Source organism: Lepeophtheirus salmonis, chromosome 6, assembly GCF_016086655.4.
Source record: "Lepeophtheirus salmonis chromosome 6, UVic_Lsal_1.4, whole genome shotgun sequence".
Classification (NCBI taxonomy): Eukaryota; Metazoa; Arthropoda; class Copepoda; order Siphonostomatoida; family Caligidae; genus Lepeophtheirus; species Lepeophtheirus salmonis.
This window is the reverse complement of record NC_052136.2, coordinates 38,731,329-38,742,991: the sequence shown is the minus strand read 5'-3', so window position 1 is coordinate 38,742,991 and position 11,663 is coordinate 38,731,329.

Here is an 11,663-nt window from a genome sequence, read left to right as displayed (position 1 = left end):
AACTATCTAGTTAGACTCATAAATTCTTATATTAATTTAATATATATAGGTCATTCCATGATAAATTTTCAACGAGGAAACGGATATGACTAAAATTTGTTTTGTGAAATTGAAAAAATATATAAATATATGGGAGGTATTCCATTCTGATTTTCAAATCGTAATTAGAAAAATTATCAAGAAATAAGAAATTGAGATAAGTGTATCAGTTTTAGAAAATAAAATGAAATAATAAACAAATAATATTGATAGATGGAAGTATACCATTTTAGGTCTGCTGCTTACGTAGCTACTACTTCTCCTTGCCTTCATTGTACTGGGCAATTTTGATACTTAGTTAATAAAATAAATAAAAAAATTATTTAAAAATAATAATATTTTAGTTTAATCCATTTTTTGACATTCATTCGTGTGTTTTATCTATACTTTTTCTTCAAAAACTACTTAAATTAATCAAAGATGACATTTTGGAAAAACTTTAAGCCAATGAGGCAGGGTATAAGACATATTTAGATCCCTAATAAAATAATGTTCGAACTTTTCACATATATCAAAATTAAAAAAATATAATTTTTGAATACCTAGGTCTATTAATATAGATACACGTAATAATAACATTTATTTACAAGTATGAAATTAATCAAAATCCATGAGTTACCCCAGACGTCATTTTTTATGATCCCACAGATGACGTCACTTTATCTATTTTGCCCTTTTTCCTTATGCTGTATACAACTTTTTTTCCATTCTCCGAGCTTACTTAAATTTAGTTAAGGGGGAATTCATAGAGGCTGTGTACTTAGTTGTCCATTCATACACAAGTATACTCAACGCCCCTAGCGTACACAAAAACCTACTTTACACAAATATTGAGGACATGATTTTCGTATCCCCACTTTGTTTTATAGTCTTAGGATGATGTGTTTTAGGTTGAAAAGCTGGGATATATATTAAAGATATTTAAATTATTTTATGTCAATGCCAGTTAAAAGGGTCAAAAGTCTCAGAAAGCAGCTGGAGGAGTCATCGGATCCGATGGACGTTGTTGACAGGAAAAAGAAGGAGGAGAAGAGCACCAGGATTTTGTGGGACGTCACCTTCATAAACAAGGTCAGGTACATCATTGACGAGGACCCCCCAGCGTTCCATGAGAGCCATGGCAAGTTTGTTGTCAGCGACAGACCGTGGATGTGGCAGCAGGACTCTGCTCCGGCCCACAAAGCTAAGCGGACGCAAGAATGGCGGAAAGACTTTTGCGTTCGTACCCTTCTCCTCTTGGCCTCCCTCATTACCGGATTTGAACCCATTGGACTATTTTGTCTGGTCCTACGTGGAGATCATGACCAATCGCTCCTCCCATAACACCAAGCAGTCTCTCATCACTTGCATCAAGGAGAAATTATGTGAGATAGAAGCAGCGCAGATCCAAAATGCCTGTTCTCGGTTTCGTAGCTGCATTGAGCGGTTTTTGGCTGCAGACGGCGGCTACATTAAATAGATAACGGCTCTACATCCTAATAAAGATATTCGTTTTTATTTTATCAATAAATATTATAAAATAAGCTTGTAGTTGTTGTTTTTTGAAGCGGCAGATTTTGTCCACGCAGCCTGTACTATATGTCTTTGGCAAAATATTTTTTTCTAAATATGTCCGCTTCCACAAGCAATAACAGGCTCAAGCGCAGGCGACATATTTGTTGCTCTTGACAATGAAGGCTGTGTCCATGGCGTACCACGCTGTCAAGATAGGATTTAGGAGGGAATCTAAGTTTAGGAGAGAGGTCCAGGTGCCCAAAAAGCAAGACAAAATGATTTTTCTCAAAATAGAGTGTGTGTTACATTTGTATTCTTTGACCAATTATTGTCAATTTCCATCAGCAAATTATTCTTATTAACCTTTTGGAGGCGCCACAAAGAGCACTTAAAGAAGCCAAATTGATGGATTTTGCTTAAAAGAGGTCATATCAGGGCCAAGATATAGTAAGTCTCTTAAATCAAATAAAGTTTTTAAACTATAGCTAAAATGTTAATTGTCTTAATTCATCCCACAAATTTGAATACAAAGCCTCTCATTGACCTAAATACGTCTATGAAATATTGGTCTGTATGAGAAAATATATTTTCTCCTTTTTTTATTTTTGTTCAAAATTACCTTTATGTTTATGCACCACATTTAAAAAAAAATATATGATACTGTCTAGCTAATTGAAGGATATAAACTTCCTTATTTAAGAGTTGGTGAGATTGATGATAAATTATTTTTTTTAGTTACATTAGCAAAAAAAAAAAAAATGGACTTACTTATTCAGTGTTCAATATCCAACTTGAGTAGTAACGCGGTTTATCACAAATCTGTAATTAGTTTAAAAAAATATATATAAATAGGTCAGTGAGGTTTTTTAATTAAATTTTTTGACATTTTATATGGCTTAAGCCAATTTTTGAGCAAGTTGAAAAAGATGAAATCCATTTATTTTCTTTGAAATTTAATGTTAATTTGAAAAATAATTAACAAAATAAAATTATTTAATTCCAAACTACTACAAAACCATGGATTATAATTTGTCCTAAAACAAGGTGTAAAGGACAAAAGTCCTCTTTTTTGATAATTTGGTTTGATGATGTATCCAATATATTTGTTTTTGATCTTTGTACGATAAAAAGGTAGGTTTAAAAAATGTTATTTCAATATAGTAATTAATTTTAGAACAAGGCTGTGGAGCCTGTACCCAGATACAGTTTTAACGTGAGTAGGGCATAGGGAAAAATATATGTGAAGGCTTTATCGTTTTTTTAAATCTATAATTGGAAAGTTTTCAGTTTTTAAATAATATCATGAGAAGCATTACTTTTATTTTTATATCACCTTGACTTTTTTTTTGGAAAAAGGTCAATCCTTTTTCTACTTTTATGGTATTTTTAACAAAATTCTGGGTCCCCAAGTCAAGTGCAGGATCTTGAAAAATTTCCTTTTTTAAAGATTGCCATCGAAAGTTTTATTTCCTGTGAAAATATGTTTCAACTGCCCCGATCTCCTTTATGTATAGAGTTGACATGTTTGCAACAAAAACTACGTTTAAAAATTAGAAAAGGAAAAACTGTTGTTGCATATCCTCTTTTTTCCTTTTTTGTTCGTTATTTGAAAGGGCGTTGTGGTATTTGCATATCCCTCTGAAATAAGACTTCTCGCCTATTTTTGGTCTAAATTGTTTTAAAAATGTATAATAAAATAAATACATTTGAATTTAAGTATAATTATAATATTTTCCCTTCACCATTGCTATTTTAACTCTAGAAGGTTTCTCCTATTTATATCTGTGATTCCTTTTTTCCCCCCAAAATAATATACTAGGTAGCTGATATTTTCCTTTTTTTAGTGAACGGGGTAAAAAGAAAATCCAATAATAAAATATATTTAGTTAAATGTTAAATAGTTGAGCGATTATCATTATAACGTCAACTAAATTTTGTAATATCTTTTTAACTATTCCATCAATTTTGTTCCCCCATAAATATCAATTACAGTTCTAAAAATACTTGTATGAATATAGAACACTGAAAAACAATAAATACTTATTGTAAGATAATCTAAACAACATCAGTTTGGAGTTTCAACAAGATATAATTTGTGAATCTTATAAGTAGCAATAACATAAAATTTTAATTTTTGATAAAAAATTCCTTGAAATATTCTTTACTTTATGCAAATTATGAAATTTCGAGAATCAAATTAGTAGCCATAAGTTTCTGACAATGTTACGTGTCTCATATAAAATATTAGCTCCGCTTTTATGATTTTGTAGCTTCCGTTGTTTGTCTTAGCCCTGACATGAAAAAAGAATAATCCAAGTAATCAAAAGGAAAAACAAAGACAATACTTTTAAGCAAGGAAGTTAATTAAATTAACCAAACCTCGATTAAAAATTACAAATACATGAATAGATCCTAAATATGGTATTATCAAGATAAATAAAGAAATACATATAATCATATTTAATGTTTCAGGAGCATACTAAAAAGTATAAATGTATATTCAAAGGAAAAACAATCATTTTTTTATTATCAGGCTGTATAAAATCCCAGTTTAATTACGGAAGGTTAAAAAAAAGATCTTGCTTAAAATTGTTTATAAACATCCAATGAATCACATCTAAAATAATTAACAGAGTAGTCAAAAATTATAAAAGTTTGCAATCTGATTACAGAAAGCAGACTACGTCCAAATAATAATTATACAAATAGAAGGATGTAAGAATTTGAAATATTATATTTTTAATTAAAAAAAATAAGGTTAACGACACAAGGAGGGGAAAAAATATAAGGGGGCAGATCCAGAGATCTGCTAAGTTGTCAGACCAATAAGAGAGGTTCTCGAGCCAGCTCTCACAAATAATCGTTAGTAAACACTCTATAGTCTATATTCATATTGAGTAATACTTATTAGTATTTCCCTTCGATGGAGAGGGAGTCGAGGATTATAATCGCTTATAGACGTAATCACAGAGCCACAAACAGATTTCTTGATTCTGGTGCTTCACTGCACTTGCGCTTTGGAGATAAACCACTCTATCTTCCAGCTCTCCTTACACTGTGAGGACGTTACAATGAACAAATCTGAGGCAATCAGTCTTACATCAAAGTTTATCCAGATTTCTTCCTCCACCATTCTTAGAATAAGGGTAATTTTTATGCATTCGTAAATAAATAAAAAGAAGTCTCCTATTCTTCATGGTAAAAAAAAAAATATCACTTTAGGATCTGCCATGGAATTTTACGTAAAAATATAGAATGTTCCGAATCTATACTCCAACTATTTTTTACGTGTATTGGTGAATGGACTCTTCGCAAATGATGTTTGGATCAGCATATTCCATGAAATTGCTAATACCCAGTTGTCTGTTGGAAGTTTGCCTTGCGATAAATGAAGGGTCCATCTCTTCATGACCAAAACTAACTCTCAAAGATTCTTAATCATTTTGTTTTGAATGACTTCTAAGTCAATGAATGCAGGGATCGGAGGACTGAGATAATTACTTTTAAAAAAACCATCCAAAGAACATCTGTCGTGTTCTATGGGATAGAAAGGAGTTATTCAACACGGGGCTCCCGTCTGATATATATTGGCCTGCAGAAGTAATCCCAGCAATACAAAGGAGCTCATCACTATTACTCCGTCGATGTTAACAAGGGCCTTAATTCAGTTGTACCATATGTCGTCTCACTCTGCCTTCTTCTCGCGCTATTTTTTTCCCCAACACAAATGTTGATTCTACCTATGTATGTACATTATTCATGTATCGTAATACCCAAGATCGTTACACATTGTCTCTTTTCTGTCTTTTCATCCTATGTTTATTTAAGAACCCCTCCTGGGACATACTGCAAAACTGTATTTGTATATTTTTCAGTGAAAGCCATGAATAATTTGTAACAAAAATGATTACATTTTAAATAATAAACAAACATTTTATGATGTACTTATAATTTATATTTACTTTAAAGTATGTATTAACCATGTATGTAGCACAAAACGCAGTTTTCTCTCTCAATCTCAATTTTAAATTGAAATAAAGACAAAACTTGTACACAAAACAATATAAACTGATTCATTGAGATAATTTTTACATACTTAGTTAAGTTATTTTGCCCTCTAGTGAATTGAAATAAAATCAAAAGGACTTATCCAAGCTATATGCCAATAGGTGAATTGATGACCATATGATCAACTTTTGTCTAAAATTATTTGGCAAAAACTTTTTATCTGCTGGAGGCGCTGATGGTACTATGAGATACTCAATACCTAACTACGTAACCTGCAATGAGGTTACTTTATTTTTGAGGGGCAAGTTTTTAAGGGCATTTACTTTTTTGTATCTTACGGATTGATAGCTTGCATGTTGAAAAGTTTGTACAGTATTTCTTTTTAATTATGTTCTTGAATAGTTGAACATACTTTCTATTGATTTCTTTGACTCTCTAAAAGCAAACTTTATCCTCTTTATACACTTACTTATTTTTTACCCTTAAAATAATCACCAAAATTAAAAATAGGATTAATAAAACTTATATAAAAGTGTATTTATTGATTCTGTACTCGATATATTTCCCTTTTTGGGCTGAAAAATGATGGAAAACAACAATCTTCTTTAACTCTTATATGTTATTCATAATACATAGTGGTAGGAAATATCATAGATTATATTATAAAAAAATATTCAATGTATAATTTTGTAAAAAATCTATGCATCTTCAAGAACTTTTGTTAAATTTTGTATTGATACAATTTTTAATGGGATGTACTAGAATATAATCTGCATTATCATAATATTTTTTTCTGATTTCAATGCAAATTTCATGAGATCATGCCTGTTAAAAGGAAGATCGAGGCAATCGAAGAAAGATACTTATAGCTTGAAAATCCATCTCAAGAGATATCCGGATTCTGACTTCCACGAGGGGCCATGGGAGAAAAATTCATCCGAGGAAAACTACCAGATCTCATAAGGGAGTGGAGTGAACTCTTTTCTTGTGAATGAAATACTAGAATCGAAACAATAAAGCACTCAGTTCACGATGAGATCATATAACACATGAGGAAAGTTAATATAAAATTGTTAATACTTTTGAAGGCATTTCCTTTATAATATTAATTATATTGCACTAAGGTAGGCAACAAGCTAAGTATTATTTGTTAGGGGAAGGCGCTATAAAATATTGAACAATACGATGAAAATTGTATCAATTTTTGCAACTGACCTCTATGAACTGAGCATAACAATATTTTAAATTTCTGCTCGATGAGTAGTTTTGAATTTTGATAAAATTATATCGCCTGTGAGAAAAAATTATATATAAAATGATATATCTAATTTTCAAAAAAAATCATGAATAACTGATTGCAATAAGTAGAAGCTTATAAAATATAATCTAGCAGTATGTACAAATAAAAGAAGCTGAAAAAGGAAATGGTATTCTGACAGTTAAAATAATGGTAGTGATAAGATCCGCTTATGTTAGCTGTCATGACGTTTTATGTGATTAACTGCAAACACCTATGATTTGAAGGAAATAAATACCAATCCCTCTTTGTTATATAGGTACACCAAGGGCATAGTTAGGAATTACTCCAATGCCCATCCTCTATTATACTCTCCAAGTCCAAGTAGGACTAATGAACTCCTGCACGAATCATTAATGTTACTCACCGTTTTTCATGAGCCCACGCATTGGGGATTATTGTAGACTTATATGTCCTCTGTTCAAATTTAAACACTAATGATGACCACTTTGGAAAATAAAAAGAACCAATCTTCCAATTCCCAATTTCGCACGCAATTATGTTCTATTTTATACAACTCTAGAAATAATTTGTATTATATTATAAAACTGGAATGTCTTCCCTACATATTACATATAAATATTTAATGAAATAACTAGGGTTATTTACAAACCTTATGGATGAGATTTTAGCAAAACCTATTTCTTCCTTTCTAAATATGTATGTATATTATAACATATTTGTAACAAGTATCAATTTGGATATGTTTATTTCCAATATCTGTTACCATTACTATGGTATATCTAAAAAATTAAACAACATATACTTACATTCATTATACATTAGGGTGGTTTGTTTTGAAGGGGATTTGATTCCACTTTTTCAAATTTTGAAATTTAGATATCTGCAAAAGTTTTGTAATGGTATAAAATAATTTGTGATTTATAAGGTCAAGTTATCTTCGCTGCGAAAGGATTTCTTTTTCAACGAATTATATGATTTAAAAAACAAAACAAAACGGATTCTGAAAGCTTTATAAATTTTGATTTATTTTATTCAATAAAATTACCTCCAGCCTCAATTACAGTCTCTACACATGGCGAAAGCTTAAGAAGGCCTTCGCCACTTGGTCCCTCAGCAAATCCTCGATTTCCGTCTTGATTCCACTGGTAAGTTCGTCTTTGATGTACAAGGGATTTGACAAGTTTGTCGTTCGATCGTACCCTACACACTCACACACACAAAAAATAGATTGGATTCAGATCCTGTGAGTTTAGAGGGCAAACCCTGGTGAAATGAAGTCACAAAATTCGCACATTTGATACTTTTTTTCGATGTATGACAGGGAATCGAGTCTTGGTGCCATATGTAAGGCCTCCAATTGGCAATCATGACGGTCCTGCACTTTACTTTGGACTTTGGCACGTCTAGGTTGTCGCTCCCGGCGCGTATTCCAAGGAGGGCTCCGTTTATTTTCAAAATAAATTCGTCAATTTATTTCATTTTTTTTCGACTGGTGCAGGTTTGAACAAGCTATCTAATAAAAAATTAAACTGCCTATGTATCCCCAAAGTTTGCCCAAGATAGTGTACCAAAGTGGTGTCATAGGTAGCTTGCACATCCCGTATATGAGCTCAGGAGAGCTAATACAAATACTTTTTTAACCCATTAAGACTGAAAGTTAAAAGAAAAATCAAAAATTTGAAATTCTCTTCTATTGAAGTAATAATTTTTCGAAGAAAAAATGAATCTATAAGTCTGAAAATTTGTAAATATATTCCTTGCCTATTACTTAAAAGTTAAGAATGCCATAAAAAAAAGATTTCGTGGAAAAAAATTACAGAAAAAACGCTTTAAATGTTGTCCAAACAAGGAAAAATTGATAAAAGCTCCCTTATATCGAAATGATATTTTTTTAACTGATGAGTATAGCTACAAATATTTATATTGAAAGTATTTCATATCTAAAGCCTATAATAATAAGGTAGTATATACATAATCATGTACATCGTTGGCAAAAAAATAGTTCAAAAAAGTACAAAATATGTTAAAATAAAGTTTCAACTCAATTTAGAAACCTCCAAAATACGTTCAATCGTCCTGAAATTTAGACAGTGAATAGTCCTAATTGTACTACAAATTACTCAATACCCCTTATAATCATTTTTTTTTTTTCAAATTCTAATTTTCGACCCGCCCTATTATAAAGCTACAAACATAAGTATAAATTTGTTTTTCATTATATTTATGGTATATACTCGTATGTATATGTATACCAATGTATATTTAGTCTACTTCTTTTTCTCCGTGGAGTCCAAAAATATGTTTGTATATATTATACAGTGTTACCTTATATTACGAGTAATACACGCGTGAAAAAAGTGCACATAATCCACAAAACTGTAAAACAAAGTAACAAAGACGTCTGTTAGCTTCATAAGATTTACAAGAAATATTTACTCTCTTTTGAGAATTATACCTTAGGGAATACATGCAAGCGACAAAATATCCCATGGAATTCAGCTGACAAAAAAGATCATTTCAACGGATAACGTCAAAATTGTTTTTTTCTTGTTCTTTTCTTTTCTTGCGTAAGATGGAATAATCGGTAAACCCAACAAGGGAAATCATTTTTATGAATGTTGTAGAGTTGTAATGTTGATACCTGTAAGGGATATCATGGAACATAAAATTAGGGATACACTCAGAATAGAGCTAAAAATGAATGAAGATGGGCTGGTGGAACGACGACTCGAACTCATCTAAAGGCTGACGCCGTCATCACGAAAGTTATTTGTATTTTATACTTCATCGGTACTTTGGGCTCACTAATAAAGACATGAGAACTCGATGATTTCATTGATGGACAATTGAGGGCCCTTCAATCGTTTTGAACTATGGACTATGGTGTTTATAAAATATTATTTATGAGAACTGGGTCGAGATCCTCTCTTCTCGTCTGTGTTCAGTCGTGTGGTAGCTTGCCTTTAAGATCTACCGCTTTTAATTTCCCTCCTACCGTACTTGACATTTCGTTTTTTCACTGTTTTATTACTGTATTTCTTCATTATTATTTCGATAAAATGTAGGATAAGTTCTTTAATAATTAATAATGTTAAATATTAAATGTATATTCAAAGAGGGGAAGGAAGAGAAAATAATAATAATATGTAAAATCAATTTTCATCTGTTTCATATATTGAATATTAATGATTGGTTTTATTTTTGTTATGTTTCCTCTTAATTGTTTTAAGACCTATTACCAAAAATGTTATCAACTCTTATGTTTCGAATATTATGTTAATAAGAAGGATAGCTTAAAAAAAAGGAAAATTATGTTTAACTCTGACTGACTCTCATAGTGCAATTAAAAATGACTCAAATTAGTCTGTTTTAATATAGCTTTATTTAGATAGCAAATAATGTATCAGAATTATCCAGAATTTTCGGGTGAAGATGTATTTGAAGAAATTCAATTAATCATGATAGTTTAAAATTTCTTCACCAGATTAAAGCTTACAAACATAAATATTCATAAATCCAATTTCAAAACATTGGCATCTCAACAGCAAAATATGCATAAAATATGAACTGAATACAAATCAATAAAATCAAACAATAGGACATAAATCAATTTTCATATCAATGCCCGTCAAAATAAATATAAATTAATATCAAACAAGCCACTAAAATCAATGAAATATAAATATGTAGTAGTAAGAGGGAAATGGTGTCTAGGCTAACAAATAGCTCATTTTTTCGAGCTCTTTTTGAAAAGTTTTAGTATCTTCTGCAATGTCCAAAAATGTCTAGATGAGTTTGATGTATGATATTTAATAATATCAGAGGGCCACTGCCAAGCATCTTCGATCATCTTAGAAATCTTCAATTGAAAGGCTACGTATCTTGAAACCGACAAAATTAATATTAAACGAAAGCTCTTCTCAACTATGAGTTCTCCTATAATAAAATTATTTACTACGTAATCCTTAACATTTATTTTACCATTCTCTATTTCTTTTTCTAACGCTGTGTGGTTAGTTATAGTGTAATTCATCGTATCTTCAACGCCCCTAGCGGACAAAAAGTATTTTTCTAGCCAAATAAAATTTAAATACAACACGTCCTTGCCTTTATTGTATAACGCAACCTTTTCTCTGAAAGAAACAGAAAAAAAGCCCGAAATTATTTGGTAGTTAGCCAAATATTTCAATCAAACCAATGTATATCTTATGTAATAATACATCCAGACTCTCACGTCATATTATTTGTTAACCATTTTTTTAAATGAATAACATATTTTTAAAATTACATAGTGTTTTATTCGATACTGTATTATTATATTAGTTAGTAATAATTTATTGAAATAGTAGTTATACATTTGTATTTGTGTATGATAGGCAAAATTTCTTCATAGAAATAATAAAACGGCCAATATATACATTATATAAACGACGAGGGATCAACAAGAAATTGTATTCATGTCCTTTTGGAAATGGAGAGCATAAGTATAAAATAACTTATTGCTTTCTTTATTTATCCAAACTAATAAATTATGAAATAGCCAGGACTTGTCAAGCGAGACGAGGGAATCAACAGCGGACAATAAAATACAGAAGGTATTTTTGTGTAAGCGAGGTAACTTCCTGACAAACTGATCATCTTTTCGCCACTTTGTTTATAGTTTTGATATCCAAAATGTTCTTGTAAACAAATTGACAGAGTACGATGATTACCTTTAAGGAAAAGGGACTTAAACAGAACATATATAAATCAAATCTCTTGTTAACATCTAAACGAACACCCTGAATTGCTAGGTATTTAAATATTAACAAATTGCTCAAAAGACTCGCTAGTACTCAAGTAACTTACAATTCCAGGTATA